At 38.0% G+C, this 17,313-nt stretch overlaps 1 pseudogene; it reads left to right on the top strand.

Moving 5' to 3' along the window:
* Positions 1-557: 557 nt before the first annotated feature.
* Positions 558-17,220, top strand: LOC120555712 (annotated as a pseudogene).
* Positions 17,221-17,313: the final 93 nt, after the last annotated feature.

The raw sequence follows: 17,313 nt of genomic DNA, 5'->3' as shown, positions 1-17,313 counted from the left end.
ACGTGAATTCCACCCCTACATTCTTCTTTTTTCATGAAACGTTTTATTTAATTTAACCATGCAGCATAAATGTAACGGTTTAATGGTTTAATGATTAAATGATATACAGACACATTTTACATACCTGTAACGTTGGGCTGGGCTCTTTGCGATGCGCTTCGTCCAAAACTAGGATTAATGGATGTGAACTATCTTGATTGTTCTTCGAGCTCCTGCTCATCATCAAAACCAAATTTGAGTGCGCTTGATTTTACAAAATGAATATTGAGACGGCAACTATGCTTAAAAAGGACAAAAAATATATCCTATATTCTAGTCGTAAGGTCTTTATTTGGGTATAAATACTTACATACACTTTCACCACACTTATTGTGTTTTGCTGGACGGTGGGGTGTTATATTAACTCCATTAACCACGACACAGTTAGAACATTTGTTGAATTAAATAATATATAATCTTGCTATCTCATATAGGGTATTTCTTTTATTGTTATTTTTTTGTCAGGTCAAACTTCATGGTCTACTCTACACCACTGCGTTTTCTGCGCGCAAACAAGCGCTCCCCAACTGCTGCCCTGCCCCTCCCACTTTTGCTGAGAGGGACAAGAGTGAAAACCCAACAACATATTTTATGACGAACTAGCTAGCATTTTTGTCTAAATTCATCTATTTTCACTGCTTTTTCATCAGTATGTAACCCAAGACTCTTCATTCGGCGATAGTCTTCTGTTCCACGGTAAGATATGTTATGCATTGCTAACGTTAGCTACTTAACTTTATGTTAGCCATTTGTTTAACGTTATTTACCTTTCATTAGCTTGTTAGCCGGGGGAAAGTTAGCCAAGCACTGGGAGGCTGAACTTCTCTAGCTATGCTAACGTTGAACATTTAGCAAAAGCCTTCAACAGTTAAATTAGCTACAGTAGCTAACGTTAGTTAGATTGAGTGAATTATGTTTTAGTGTCTTGTAACAGTATGTTTCTCTGCCTCTGAGTCCAACCAGCAAAGCACACGACATAAGTTCGTCTCTCAGTTAATTAACGTTAAGCTAAGTGGCAAAATACGACTTAACGTTTGAAAAGATGATACTTTATTGCCAAAGGTTATGAACCTCAACATGTGTAATTTGTTTACAGGCCCCCGCTTGAGCTCTATCTTGTTGAAAGTCAGGCCAGAGAGGAAAATGGATGTGTGACCAGCTCAAACAGAGAAAGTGGAAAGCAGGAAAGAGGCTTCCTATTAGGAAAGCCAGCAACATACAATTTGTGTCATGATGTCGGAGGCACAGGAGATAGGACCTCCGTGTACAGAGGGAAACAAACCAGAGGTCATAGCAGGACACATGTCCAGTAATATTCAACAGGTAGAAAGTGGAGGATCTGTGTCTTCGCCTGTGGCCTCCATACAGCCTTCTGCCACCACAGCAACGGAGGATGAGGATGAGAGTGAAGATGAGTCAGAGATCCTGGAAGAGAGTCCCTGTGGCCGCTGGCAAAAACGCAGAGAAGAGGTAAGGACGGCCAGGAAGCTGTGCTTTGACGTTGTCAAGTGTAAATGATGGACAAAGTTTAACTTAAATTTAAAAGTTATTAAAAGACACATCACATTTCTCTGCATAAATAAAAATTCAAAGTGACTTTTGACCCTTAAGTAATTATACCAGAGTCATGAAGCTCAGTTGACTGGATTAATGGATGCAGCAATATTTTAATGTAGATCATAGATCCGTTTTCTACAGTTAAAGACTGCATTACATTTGAATGCAGCAAAATTTATATTCTGAACTGGGCCCGGGCGAAAATCCAAAATCTTCTCTTTTGATATAGGTAATTTCATATCTCAATAATGATATATATCACGATATAACATGTTTTCTGGTAACTGAATAAATAAATAGACTATATGAAATAAGCAGATGGTAAAGCCTATTGTGTATACTCCTGTGTGAATTAAATACTTAATTAAGTAAGGTACTGAGTATTTTCTCATTTTTATTAAGAACTTTAGTGCTAAATTAACATAGCGTGCAAGGATCAGAGCGTAGAGCGTTGTCCAAATGACGTAAATATTGTCGTAATGCAGTACGGCTACAGTTTTCTTCGACGTTCGATAATTTTTGTAAGGTTTTGACGATATATCGTCATATCCCCCAGCCCTATTCTGAACTAATACTAATATATTTATCTGCATAAAATAAACAATATGTTGGGCCATTATTTTCAAATTGCTAATGTTTTATCTCACACACCATATTACTTCCTAGTTTGGAATAAATGTTTTATGAAAGTGTAATTAGTCATGTGCTAAAGGGATCGGGTTAATAGATTATTTATCAGTATCAAGATACTGAGTCAAAATATAATATTTGTTATTGTCAATATCCCCCTTTTTCATGTTATTGGTCAGAGACAAGTCGTAAGTACACAAGTCGTAAGTATCATCAAGGCAACACTGGACTCAAACTAGCCAGTGTGTTATCCTATCAATAGATTTTAGTATGGGCAAAAGGGGGATTGCGCCTCTTTAGTGGATGATCATGTTCAGTATTTTTTCAAAACTTTTTTTCTGATGGGAGTATTTATTTTTTTCAAATTAAGTGTTTTTGTGTCTTCTTTTAATTTCACTATTAAAATATAATATCTCATAAGCCATTATCTGTTCACTTCTACTGTAGGTGAATCAGCGTAATGTCCCAGGGATAGATGCTGCATACTTGGCCATGGACACAGAGGAAGGGGTGGAGGTAGTTTGGAATGAAGTCATGATCTCCGAGAGGAAGAACTTCAAACTGCTGGAGGTGAGACCCAGTGTTACAATATAGGAATAAAACAGGTAAAAATACTCACAGATGTTTTTGTGCCTCCAGTAGTTCATGCATATGGGATAAAACAAAACTATAAAGATTGATTGGGTAATGTTCTTTTACTTTAATACACAAAGTTATAGGGGTGACTATGATGCAGCTCTTGGTCTGTAATGTTGAAAAACCATTCAACAATGCCAGTGAAATTTAAGGTTTCCTGGCTTACAGATGGATCATGTAACTTTAAATAAAAAGTAATATTGACATATTTTAAGAATCATGAATTTTGGCAGTCAGTGATATATTGTTGTTGGCATTAAATTACCTTTTTAAACAATATTTATTAAGTTAAGTCAAAGGAAAACATGTCTACCTTTTGTGTAAAATATATATAAAAAGTCCTGTTGTTATAAAGCAGTTATAAACTGTCCAGGTTTGTTAACGTGATAATCTGTGTACAGTTTACTAGTGTCACATAATTTCTGGCATTGTGTATTATAGATTGCCGTTTTCCTTGGTTTCTAAGAAAAAGACTAGAAGGTCAAAACTACAAGAGAACATGAGAGAAAATAATGAGTCTTTATACTTAGTTCATGTCAATAGTTCCTTGAGACATATTACTCCTCAGTCAGACACAGAACAGTCAGTGCTTAAGGTAAATGTGGTTATATAAATATGTATTATAACATGTTATGTATACTTTGTTATACTTTGTTTTTCCTGCATGTTTAGGAGAAAGTGAAGGCAGTATTTGATAACCTGATCCATTTGGAACATGCAAATATCGTCAAGTTTCACAAGTACTGGGCCGACACGAAGGAGAACCGGGCCAGGGTGAGTCTAAGACCTGGAAAAACATTATTTGGTACACACACGTGGTTTCCCCTAATTTCTTCCTCTCCCTCAGGTGATTTTCATTACTGAATATATGTCATCAGGAAGCTTGAAGCAGTTTCTAAAGAAGACAAAGAAGAATCACAAAACTATGAATGAAAAGGTAATAAATGACTGTATGTAAATTTACCAAAATAGAATAATGGTATATGAAAGTCTTGCTGTTCATGATCTACATATCTTGTGAAAAGTGAAAGCCTCTTTATCACAGCATGAATAAGATGGGCTTTCCAAAGCGAGGACCAATCATTTTGTTAACACATTAATTGGCATCTGGCCATTGGCAAAAAAAAAGAAAAGAAAGAATTTGCAAATATACTGTGTACCAGTTTTGAGCCAAGTTAAATCACATTATGTAAGTCATACTTACTCCATATTGGAAACCAGCTAGTAAGCGCTCTGATAAGGTGTATGGTCCTACAGGCTTGGAAGAGATGGTGCACACAGATCCTGTCTGCTCTCAGGTTGGTTTCCCATTTTCAGACATTATGTTAAATTCATTATGGTCACTCACGGGAAAATGCACTCACATGTAAAACAACCCAATCCCTTTCTAATAGAGTTTGTATTTGTGCACGTTTCTCTCTGTACTGCAGTTATCTCCACTCATGTGACCCTCCCATCATCCATGGCAACCTGACCTGTGACACCATCTTCATCCAACACAACGGGCTCATCAAGATCGGATCAGGTATAGAGTTACGCAGGTTTCATCCTACAGGGTTAGGTAGTGGAGCTGAAGCACTGTTGGTGGAGTCAAATGATACTAAATTATGGATTTAAAGACCAGAAATGTCAGTGAATTTCCATGATTACACAGTACCAGTGTTGTACAAAAGTAACAGTCTCATCCAGGACTACACAATCAAGAATTCTCATGTGACAAAAATGGTGGCAAAATCTCTTTTCTGGTGTACCGAAATAACCCCTGCACAATGTATAGGATGTGGACAAAGTGGTGTGAACTGTGGTTTAGAAAACAACTGTTGTCTGCACACACATCCTGCAATGACTAAAGTCTAGCCACAAACGTTTTTCTGCACTTTGTTCTGCTAAAGACCCCCCCTTCAAACCCCTTAACTATAGTTTACACAATGTAAAGATAATATAGATTTTTTTGTCCCCCTTTTGTCCCTACCTCTTGTTCATTCTTGCTTATTCACTTTCCCTCACTGTTCTCCTTCCTACTTCTATATATCCTCCATATTCTCTCCTCCTGTCTCATCTGCAGTTGCCCCAGACACCATTAACAACCACGTGAAGACGTGTCACGAGGAACAGAAGAACTTGCACTTCTATGCCCCAGAATATGGAGGTAGACATGACCAAAATTACCCTTAATAGTCTTTTTTTATTCTTACTGATATTGGCGGTTTCCTAACCTCCAGAGTAAACTGGATGATGCAGATATATCGGAAAGATGTCATAAGATATTAACTTCTTTTTAAAGGAAAAAGTGTGTGGTTTCTCACAAAATTAAATCATATATTGACGTAACACCATAGAAGTAAGGTATGTAGGTACAATTCCTTAGTTTAATGAATATCTTATTGTTAAATGTTTTGAAGCCATTCACATAATCTAGCAGAGTATAACAGTGTTGAATAGTATCTTACCATAATCAACTATGCAAAAGCCTAAATATCTAAATAAAATAATCTAAAATTTATTTAAATCATAAAATATCTTATCAAAGAAGAAATAAACAAGACTAAAAATCTGACCAAGCATTTGATGCAAACTTTTGCAACTTGACGGGTGAAGGGCACATTTAGGTCTACGATGTATAATATCTGTACATATTCTTTTCTTTTTTATTCCTTCTCTCATCATAGTTGTTGACGATGTCACCACGGCTGTTGACATCTACTCGTTCGGCATGTGTGCCTTAGAGGTGAGACGGGACCCATGATGATAGATGATAGAATGGCCTGAACCCTTTTAACGGTTTCATTTTTTGATTATAAAGCAGGTCGAGGTGCTATGTCAATATTGTAAATGTATCAAAACGCTCAATCCACAGAGAAATGCACACAGCCAGTATTGAGAAACTCTGCCTTTAAACGAGCCGTCAGGACGTCCGTACGGTTGTGATGTCACAACTATACTATATGTAGGTAGAACGTGCTGCTACAGTGCCGTTGCAGTCATTCCCCGGCTGCAATGACGATGCAGAGACTCCGAGAGCGCAGATGTGGAAGACCCAGAAACGTTGACCAATCCGAGCAGCCTGGGCTTTTTCGGTAGGGGGGCTTAAAGAGACAGGCGCTTAAACGGAGCGTTTCAGACAAAGGGTGAATACAGATATATTCAGACTGACTGACAGTGATCAATACTGATTAATTGGTTGTACATTAAGGCGTGTAAATATGTTCTATTAGAAACCCAATAGTATGAACAGAATAGAAATAGTATGGACCTGAAAATGAGCATAAAATAGGACCTTTAAAGCAATACGTTAACATGTGTGTGTTGGTGTGTTGCAGATGGCGCTCTTGGAAATCCAGGGGAATGGAGAGTCCTCTTTTGTTTCTCAGGAGGCCATCAACAATGCCATACAGTTACTGGAGGACCCACTGCAAAGGGTGAGATAAAGAGAGAGAGGTGCGTGCATGCGTGTGTTGATGAGTCACCTCAGCTGCAGTGTGGAAGATACTTTTTTGTTTTTAAACTCTACTCTTACACTTTTTTCTAAAACAAATGTTTAGTTGATCAACAGATAACTAACCATGTGTCTTGTTGTGTTTATTTAAAAGTCCCATTTGTCACAAGATGTTTTTCCAGAAGTATGTAACCCAGATGTTTGTTTTTGTAGGAGTTAATCCAGAAGTGCCTCGAGTGTGATGCCAGCACAAGGCCTACAGCCCGAGAGCTACTGTTTAACCAAGCTCTGTTTGAAGTACCGCTGCTAAAACTTCTGGCTGCACATTGTATTGTCAGCCACCACCGTAAGTCTCTAACATACACATACAAAAGACACAGAATAACAAATTTTGTCATTTTGATTTGCTTTTATGAGGATAAAATATTAAAAAGAAGACTGACCAAATAAGTGACTTAAGATAGAGTTAAAACTTGTGAGCTTCCTTACCAGGAAGAGGTGCTGGATTCAGGTTCAGCCTGAATCCATTTAAAGGGATTTTATTTAACAACCAGTATCACCTAATCAGTTCTTAATGGTTTATAATTGTCCAGACATGATTCCTGAGAATGCCCTGGAGGAGATTACTAAGAACCTGGACCCCAACCTGGTCATCGCTGAAATAAACGACGGCATTCAGCTTAAGTAAGGACCAGAAGCTGGTATCCACACTTTAGGAGGAGTCAACAATCTAGTGTCGGTCAGCCTCTGCTAGATACAGCACAAATAGTAACCGTAGTCATTCAAATAGAGATATTTAGTTTTAATAGCAACAGCATTGATGTTATTCTTTTGTTCTGAATATGTTCAGTATAAGAAGATATGTTTATCAATATAATGGCAGACAGGTGAAAAAAGTATAATTATTACTAATATTATTGGTTGGTATGCATCCTACATACTGTGTTTTTATTACTCGTATATATGTAAATCCTCAATTAATTTTTGAGTTTGTTGGTAATATTATATTATCTTATTTTAAATGTGTGCAGTGTAAAGACCTCAAACTTTAGTATCTGATTTTATTCTTCTTTCTTCTGTAGGCTTTCACAGTTTCCTGCCTTGGAGCTTGATAAATTCCTGGAGGATGTGAGGTAAGAAGCAAAGCAGCGACCAGCAAAAGTCTAAGCATGATTAGTCTATATTGACGACGTTCCACTTCCAGGATTGCTCTGGTGCTGCCGGAAATTCTGCCGGATTTCCCTCATTTAGGCCGTAAATAGGGCTTTCTTTGTGTTGGCATTTTAAACTCCGGTGGATTTCTGAGGACTATCAATCAATCAATCAAAATTTATTTGTATAGCGCTTTAAAACAACCAACAGGTATCCAAAGTGCTTCACATCTTGAGCTAAGAATAGACAACATATGTTGCAATTAGAAGAATGAAATGTAGAAAACAGTAAAATCATAAAAAGGTTACATAGAAACAGAAAGAGGAAATTGTCACACCACTACTGCGTATTAAAAGCCATTCTAAACAGGTAGGTTTTGAGTTTAGACCTAAAAAGAGCAACATCTGTAATTGGGCGAATATCAGGGGTAACTTGTTCCAGAGTCTCGGGGCAGCAACCCCCAAAAGCCTGATCACCCCATTGTTTGTACCTTGACCTTGGGACTTCTAAAACCAGTTGGTTAAGAAGACCGCAAAGACCGGGCTGTGCTCACGCAGGGTTAAAATCTCGGATAGGTACTTCGGGGCTAGGCCATTAAGGGCCTTAAAAACAAAAAAATAAAATCTTAAAATCTATTCTAAAACGCACAGGAGCCAATGTAGGGTGAAAGAACGGAGGGAGGGGGGAGGCGTTCTAGATGTATTTGGTTAAAAGCGAGCAGCAGCATTTTGCACAAGTTGAAGACGTGAGATGGAGGTTTGATTCAAACCAACATAGAGAGCATTACAGTAATCCAACCTTGAACTAATAAAAGCATGGATTGCTTTTTCTAGATCATGCCTGTTAAGGAATGGCTTAACTTTAGCCAGGAGACGGAGCTGGAAAAAGCTCATTCTAACAACATTGCTGATTTGTTTGTCAAACTTCATGTTGCATTCAAAAGTCACCCCCAAATTTCTGACAGCTGGCTTAAAATATGAAGCCAGTGCTCCAAAACTCAAGGATGGACGGTTTGTCGTGCCTGAAGTACTGAAGATGATACACTCCGTTTTATCTTTGTTCAAGTTTAGAAAGTTTTGTGACAGCCACAACTTAATGTCATTGATACAACTAAGCAGGGAGTCTAATGCGACACGGTCATTTGGTTTGATAGGCAAATAAATTTGCAAATCATCTGCATAACAGTGAAAAGATAAGTTGTGCTTTCCTATTATAGCCCCTAACGGCAATATATATAAAGAAAACAGGATTGGGCCAAGAATTGAACCCTGGGGTACCCCACAAGAGAGAGGAGTGGTTGACGAGGAACAGTCACCAATCATAACAGAAAAGCTCCTATTCGCCAAATAGGAGCTAAACCACTGAAGTGCCGAGCCTCGGATGCCTACGTACTGATCAAGGCGAGAGGAGGACTGCATGGTCTACCGTATCAAACGCCGGCCGGAGGTCCAATAGCACTAAAACAGTCGGATTCCCAGCATCTACAGACAGGGCAATATCATTGTGCACTCTAAGCAGTGCAGACTCAGTGCTGTTACGTGATCTAAAACCAGATTGAAATTTTTCAAACACACAGTTCAGTTGCAAAAAGGCTTGTAACTGTATATAAACAACTTTTTCCAAAACCTTTGACATAAAAGGCAGATGGGAGACTGGTCTAAAATTGGTCAACACTGTAGGGTCAAGATTCGCTTCGAGCTAGGGGCCTGACCACAGCATGTTTAAAGGCAGCCGGACAGAACCTAAACTAAGACAAGAATTTAAAAAGTGAGTAGACTTCGGCCCAATGGTGTCATTAAAAACCCTTCTTCACTATCCTGGCGGGGAAGAATGTTCTAACGGACAGTGGTAGGTTTTATGTGTGCACCGATCTCAGAAAGCAATGTCAGAGAAACTGGCTGAAATTCCTCAAACACAGCAGAATGCATAGGAGCAGCAGGTACAAACACATTAAAACTAACACTGGCATTTTGCCTGACCGATGCAACTTTGTCAATAAAATAAAAGAGAAACTTCTCACAGGTACTAGTTGAAACCTCTGTCGGATCAGAGGTGCATGGATTTACAACAGAGTTAATAGTATTAAATAACACTCTGGGTTCATGGCAACTGCTAGCTATTACGGAAGAGAGATGTTGCATCTTTGCCACCTTCACAGCCTTCTGGTATGTGGCTAGACTGTCTCTTAATAAACCCAGTGATACTTGCAAATTGTCCTTCTTCCATCATGGAACTATGGTTAACTACTCCTCAGGTCTCTGCAGAGTAAATCCAGACAGATAGCTAGACTATCTGTCCAATCTGAGTTTTCTGTTGCACGACTGAAACAACCTTTTGTTCCACCAAAACAAGTTCCTTTCCCGAGGCTATTTTGCAGAAGTGCCGTTGCTCTGTTTGGCGCTTTGCGCCGCCCAAGATGACTGTGATTCCAGGAATGCTGTGTGGACTCACCAGACCCTCCTCTACAGCGCTGTGGAGGAAGGTCTGCAATGCAATACTAAAGCATGATCAGTTGTACTCTCAATTTCCTTAAGGCCCTAAGATAAACACTACCACATGGGGGCAGTATGGGACCATCTGACTTTTTTATTGTGGTATAGCTTTCATCACTTTATAAAATGTGATCAAATCTTAATATGGTATAATACCCTCCTAAAACATTAATTCTGGGTCCTGACCAAGGTTTTGATACATGTTAAGGAATTCCCTTATTTTTGAATAGCTATTGACTAGTCTGTTACTTTTGTGGGACACATTTGTAATTAGGGTTGTTTAGTTTCAACAATATGGAAAGAGAAACAAAGAAATATGTGGTTACACGTTTGGTTTTCTTATATTATAGTACAACATTTTTCAAATTTTCCACCTTATCTCTTTCATCTCTTCTTTTGATTCTGACTTTCCCTACCTCAAACTTTTTCATAATTTGTGTATGTTGTACTCTATATAACTCCCATCTTTTTTCTCCCCTCTTTCTATTCTTTTCCTCTTTCTATAATGTTTTCTCCACCTCTCCTTGCTTTTTGTCTCTTTCTCCTTCCCTGGATCAGGAATGGTATTTATCCAATGACGGCGTTCAGGCTGCCCTGTCCTCAAGAGCCTCAACAGGAGACTGTTACATCTCCCATTGTCGTTCCCTTGGTCAAATCCCCCACCCCCGAACCTGCAGAGCTCGAGACACGGAGGGTGTGTACAACAGATTATACTGCATATTACATTAGGGAGATACAATAACAATGGTGACATTTAACAAGTACAGTAATCATCCTGATGCTAACATTTCTTAATTTTCACGATCACTCACTGAATCAAGATGCATACTGTGTATTTGCTGGAGTAAAATACTGTTCTGAAATCTCAACACTAGCTGAGAACCATTCATACTTAGATTCCCATACTTCTTCTGCAGGTCATTCATATGCAGTGTAACGTTGAATCTGTCGAGGAGGGAACCAAGTATCATGTAAGTCTCATTAATAATATGTATAGGTTGATCATTTATTGTTCAACTAATTCAAAATGCAACATGATATTATAAGAATAATAATAATTGTGTCTGTTGTTGTCTTTCTCTCCTTTTAGCTAACATTACTGCTGAAACTGGAGGACAAACTGAATAGACATCTAAGCTGTGACATGTTACCTCGTAAGACCACCTAGGGCTACTCGATTATGGAAAAACCATAATCCCAATTATTTTGATCAATATTGAAATCATGATTATTTAACACAATTACTCATTGACTTTTGGAAAGATGCTGCATTTAATGAACTTAGGAAACAGTGAACAGTTAAACAAATCAACAGTGATACTTTTACCATTGAACTTTTTGAATTCCCCTTCAGAACACAGGACAAAATAAGAGTTTACTTGCAAAATGTATTGTGCAAAATAATCGTTTTTCTCGTTTACATTGTTTTTGTGATCTTTAGAATCCGAAATCGCGATCAAAATTAGATTAATTGCACAGCCCTAAGACCACCTCTTCATCACACACTGACACTTAATCACGCTGTAAGCTCGAAGGTACAGTCAGTAATTTTGTTATGGTGCGCCCACATTCACAGTCAAGTTTCATTACGTCAAAAGTGACTTGAAAGATTTGATTTGGGCGTGCTATAGGGTGCTAAAACAAAATTTGGGAGAATATTTTTAATTAACAAGAAACTATCTTTGACATTTCCAACCAGTCAATATTAAAGTTGCTCCTGCAATTAGATGATAATTTGATATTGTTGGAAGGTGTGTCCTGCATAGGTGAGATTAGGGGAAGATAGGAGGAAGTTTTTATGAAGTGTGGTAATTTTGTCCATCTGGACAGTTTAGTTGTACAGCTTGGGTTAATGTTAGAATTCAATTTGACTTGAGGTGATGATAAATGATTAAGTTATGTCTGTATGAATTACTGCATAGCTAGGTCCACTGTACTATTAGATTTTACCACACATAGAGTTTTAATATACAGTACATATGTGTGCACTGAGGCATGTAGGAGAGTGAGAGTGAGATTCCAGAGAGAGCTTTAAACTTGAATGGCGTCACAAAATACAGTATGCAAGACTATTTTAGGCAGGGAGACTAACTGTCGCTTATGTGTCATGAAAACCTTGCACCTCCCTATTTTGGACATATTTATCTGGATGGATACATTCGCTTTTCAAACCCTAATAGGCATGCGATCTGTTTAAAACATTGTCTTGATACCAACAATGACTCTCCTTGACAAATTCTAAATGTTTTACTTATTGAATTAATTTATTTGAAATTGAGGATTTTCATTTCAATTTTGTGCGGCGGACTAGAAACCAAAGGAAGGCAAATGAGACAAGAACGCACAATGCAACTGTTGCAATGGTTAGAATAATGTATGACCCAATGTGCACATGCACACACAGGTATGGTAGGTATGTATAATGTTGCAGGCTTGTGGGGAATGCCTGCCCTGTGAAAGGCTGCAGCTGACAGCTGTCACCTCCTGTGTCAAAATCTGACCATCTCTTCCCAGGCTTTCATCTCCCTGTCTCTCACTCACACACATTCACTTGACTTTATCTCTTCTGCTCTTTCTTTCTCCCTCTGTCCCTCTGTCATGTCTTCTCTTGCACTCTCACACCTTAATACCACTGGCACACATACTGTAACTTCACATCATAGACACACCCTGCCCTCTTTGTAAACAGTCCTTCTAGCTATTATCAGGGGGTATTCTTTTAAAGCTTTACTTATCAACATGCCAAAGTCCAAAGTAATGGTGTGGTAACAAGTAACACTGTGCAGGGTCACTAGCTCACTGGGCCTTTTACATTTCACAACCTTGGCCTTTTGCATGGCTCTCCTACACCCTACTTCAATTGAACCCTATTCACAAAGCTTGTTTTTTTCCTCAAAACTTAATAGTAACTAATTGTACTAGATTATTGTATGTCAGACTACAAATGCAAACAAGCAAGGAAGACTCTTACGCAGCTCCAATATCAATCCCTTCATCATATAGCTGTGGGCTGCTGGTGTTTTTCTTTTCTTAATGTCAAAGTTTTCTCCTCCAATTGTTTGTCTTGTCCCAGCCACATTCCTGCTATAGTTGTAAATTGACAGCTAGGTTATTAAAAATTGGTAGACCATGACAACTCTGCTCACAGGGCGCAAGAAAGGAATGTCACAGTTTGAGTAACTAAAATAAAAGTAAAAAAACACTTAGTTGCAAAAGATAGCATCTATTTTTTGAAAACAGTGTTATTATTATTATTATTATAAAGTTTTCAGGAGAAAGTAGGCATTAAAAGTTATAGATTTTATATCACAAATTCAGAGCGGATTTGTTCTAAATGTATTTTCCCAATGTTTTAGTCAAGTAAAATCCAGCATATGTTTTCATGTGTTGTCAGTTTTTTAAGGTACTAACTTTCCCTCAACCTGCCTTAAACTTTCACTAAAGGTAGTGAGTCCTTACACTTTCATCTAATGTAAACAGTCAGAGGAATAGCATAGTCAGAGCATGAGTTATTTTACACAAAAGGTTTTGCAGCTGCATTGTAACATTAACATGATTATTGACACTACTGCTGGTGTAACAAAAAAGGAAAAGAGAGAAGTAGCTTAAGACTGTTCATTAAATCGTTAAGCCTTAAATAGCAAGGCTGAAGAGGAATATTTAAAAAGCTAACATGTTTTAACAGATCATGTCCTAATTAAGACCATGCTGGTTGAAACATGTTGGCTTTTTCCTATTTCCTTCCAGATGACTCCCATTCTAGACTCTCTGTCCCTTTTTTAACTGTATTGGATATTACATAATTTCAGTTCGCTAGATGTCCACAGGAACAAAATGTGTACGGAGATGCAAAGAGCAACGTGTGTGTGTGTGTGTGTGTGTGTGTGTGTGTGTGTGTGTGTGTGTGTGTGTGTGTGTGTGTGTGTGTGTGTGTGTGTGTGTGTGTGTGTGTGTGTGTGTGTGTGTGTGTGTGTGTGTGTGTGTGTGTGTGTGTGTGTGTGTTAGTAGTTGCTTAACTTAATGAGAGAGAGTACGTGACTGGTAGAGTTGATGATAATGAAGGTGATGTTACATGTCTATGTATTACTGTTATTAACTGTGCTTGTGTGTGTTTCAGATGAGAATGTTCAAGAGTTGGCTGAAGAGTTGGTGCAGCTGGGCTTAATCAGTGAGGTGGGTGTTTTTTGTGTGTGTGTGTGTGTGTGTGTGTAAAGCTGCAGGCAAATGTGTGTGGGTGATACTGTAGGTAAGCGTGCTATTTCTGTACCAAACTGTGAAAATTCTGTTGATTTTAAAAGGAAAGGTGACCCCTGACTCTCCTACATACCCTCCAACACAAACACACCTCCCCCCTAAGAGCCTTATGTACATTTACTGCTACATATGTACTCTTGTGCCCACTCATCTACTCATGTTAAGGTTATATAGTCACTTTATCCCTATTATGTGTGCTAGAGCAGTGATTCCCAACCAGGGGTACGTGTACTCCAGGGGGTACTTCTGCTGTTGCCAGGGGGTACGTGGAAAGATTGTAGAGCTCTACCGCTTTTTCTTTTTTTTAACATGTTGAAATTAGGTAAGAGAAAACTAGTTAGCAAGCACAGAAGTTTGAACAGATAGCTAAAAGTAATGGCTAAACAGTTCAAATGATTAGTTTTAAGTAATGTACTGGATACATGTTTGAAATAGTCAGCTAAAAGAAACGTTAGTGGATAAATGGTTGAAATATTCAGCTTCACTCTAAGTAGCAGGCTAGTAGTAGTATTGCTGACCAAACCAACCTTAATATTGACCGTTCAATTTTATGAAAACTTGTTTTATATAATGAATAGTGTTATACATTTGAACACACATTGGGAATCGATGAAGGGGTACGTGAGTTCATCTGACAGGGCTACAGGGCTACCTCGGACCAGAAAGGTTGGGAACCACTGTGCTAGAGAATATGTAGGCTTTTGTCTTAATTACTTAATTCCCTGAATGGGTTTTATTGATAAACAGTTTTTAATGTCCAGGTTTGTTGAAACTGTTTGTGTTCTCTTTACAGGTGGACCAAAACAAAATAGCCTCTCTACTTGAGGAATCATTCAGCCAAGCTCTTCAATAGCAACGGGTTCCTCAACTACATTGCTGTCTAATCATATTATTATTACATTTTCTTTTTGGTTACTCAACACATTGACTATATATTTTTGTATGTCTTTTCTTGTAAGCCTTAGGTGGTAATGTGACCAAAAGGGTGGGGGTTTTCTCTGCTTCAGGGATTAAAACTTCCTAAAAGCACACAAATCCTTTAACATACCGCCAGTTTTAGAGTCCAGGGACTCCAAAGAAGCCACCTGGACTGATTTGACATTTTTATTGTAAAAGTCCAAACATACATATACATGTGTGGGATTATTTTGAATGTGTTGGCAATTAAGTTTGCTGTTTAACTAAAAGGTAAATGTCATTAATACTGCAACAGACAATTGACAGTACTGGCTGGATTTCTTACAGCCTTAACTTTAAACCCACTTTTTCTCAAACAGTTATATTTTAGTGTGAGGCGTTTACATAATGAATAGCCTAGGATGGGATAGGATGAGACGGTCTAAAACATCAAGACTGATTCAGACCTTCAGTGGAGTCGCACCACACACTAACTCACCTCTCACCATTGTTAAACTAAATGTTAATCATCTGATCCACTTCTGCTGACCACCAGCAAAACTAGCTTCTCTAGGCCATACGCCAAGCCATTCTTTCGGGATCCTCATTTTGCATGGTTCCCCCTCATTTGGGTTACTTTTTGTTTTGCCTCATATGAATATGAACATATGATATATGAACATTCCTGACTCTTTGACTTTTGTGATGTGTTTGATCAACCTGTCACCCATCTGGTTAAATATATGTAATAGTTTGAAAACTGGATGGCAGAGATGCAACTTTCTCTGTTGACTTTATAATAGACAAAAACACATGATAAATATTTTTAAAAAGCCTTTGATACAGAACACATGTATGTGCACCAATGCATATCACATTTTGGGTGGGCATCATGCCAATTCTCAATGGTTACTTGGTTACTTTGAGGTACTGTGAACTCAGTGTTACTAAATCTCTGTTTCTGTTTGTTTTTTACATTTTGCTCTGCTGTTTGCCTTACGCTGGACCTACGCACATGCCTTTAAGTCCTCTTTTCTCTGTTTTTATAATTTTATTCATTGTTTAACCATTTGCTGCTTGTTGGGTTCACACATGCTACTCTGCCTGTAAAATTCATTCATGTGAGACTTGTGTACTGAACTCAGCTGCCATAAGCTGTGGAGAGAGGACCTAGCCTTTTCCTGACACATCTGTGTGAGAGCATCATATGCTTTATTTATATTACAGACACTGTATAGCATACGTTTTTCTTTACTTATTTCACTTTGTTTACTGTGATTTTCCCACTGCATTGTTGGAAGTCTGAGCCAATACACAACTTCATTATAGTATAACATTCTCTGTATGTATAGAAAAAAAAGCAGTTACGATACTATAAGATACAATAACTTACCTTTTTTTCTGGAATTTTAATGAGATTATATTAGAAATGTCTTATAATCACATTACCAGTTTAATTGAAGACTACTGTATGAGTTTGCAGCCAGAGCTGTCCTCTGTTGCTGGTTGATGACTTAAAATGTTAAATTGGTCACCTCACCAGTGAGATCATATTTATCCAATGATCTCCACTCAAATATATTTCTGAAGTATTTTTTAAATGTATTAAGGCTACTATTGTGCTCCAAATGTGCATTTCTGCTATACATGCATGTATAGTCCATCTTAATGCATTAACTTGATTTCCCTCTGTATGTGTATTTGTAAACTGCAAAGATTGTATATTCCAAAGATGTGTTTTAAAGTCAGCCAGGAGAATGTAAGTGCACCACTTTTTGTCTAGAGAAGTGGTAAAAACCAACCAATGTGATCACCAGAGCAGCTTTATACTCCCTCTCCCTGTCTCTCTTTCTCTTTGTGTGTGTGTGGTGTGTATATACTATCTCTTCCACCCAAAGTATTGGTGGTGTTGAAACTGGTTATTAAATAATCATACAGGGTGGGCAGCTTTAGCCTGTCACTCAAGGATGTGAGTTTTTGGTTAAATGTGTATATTCTTCAATTTCTATATGACACGAGCGTCAGTAAATGTGTATGTCTTTTCTGAGACATGTATCCTGACAGAACCTGCAAAGTATGACTATTCTTTCAAATAAATGTGTGAAATGCTTCACTTTGTTATTTTTAGCCTGTCTGAAAGAAAAGCTTATTTATTTATTTTTTATTATTATTATTTTTGCATTTATGTGTTTTTATTTTGCAGTGTTTCTGAGGATGATC

This window comes from Perca fluviatilis, chromosome 3 (genome assembly GCF_010015445.1).
Source record: "Perca fluviatilis chromosome 3, GENO_Pfluv_1.0, whole genome shotgun sequence".
NCBI lineage: Eukaryota > Metazoa > Chordata > Actinopteri > Perciformes > Percidae > Perca > Perca fluviatilis.
The sequence above is the reverse complement of the archived record's forward strand: the minus strand, read 5'-3'. Positions and strand labels throughout refer to the sequence as shown.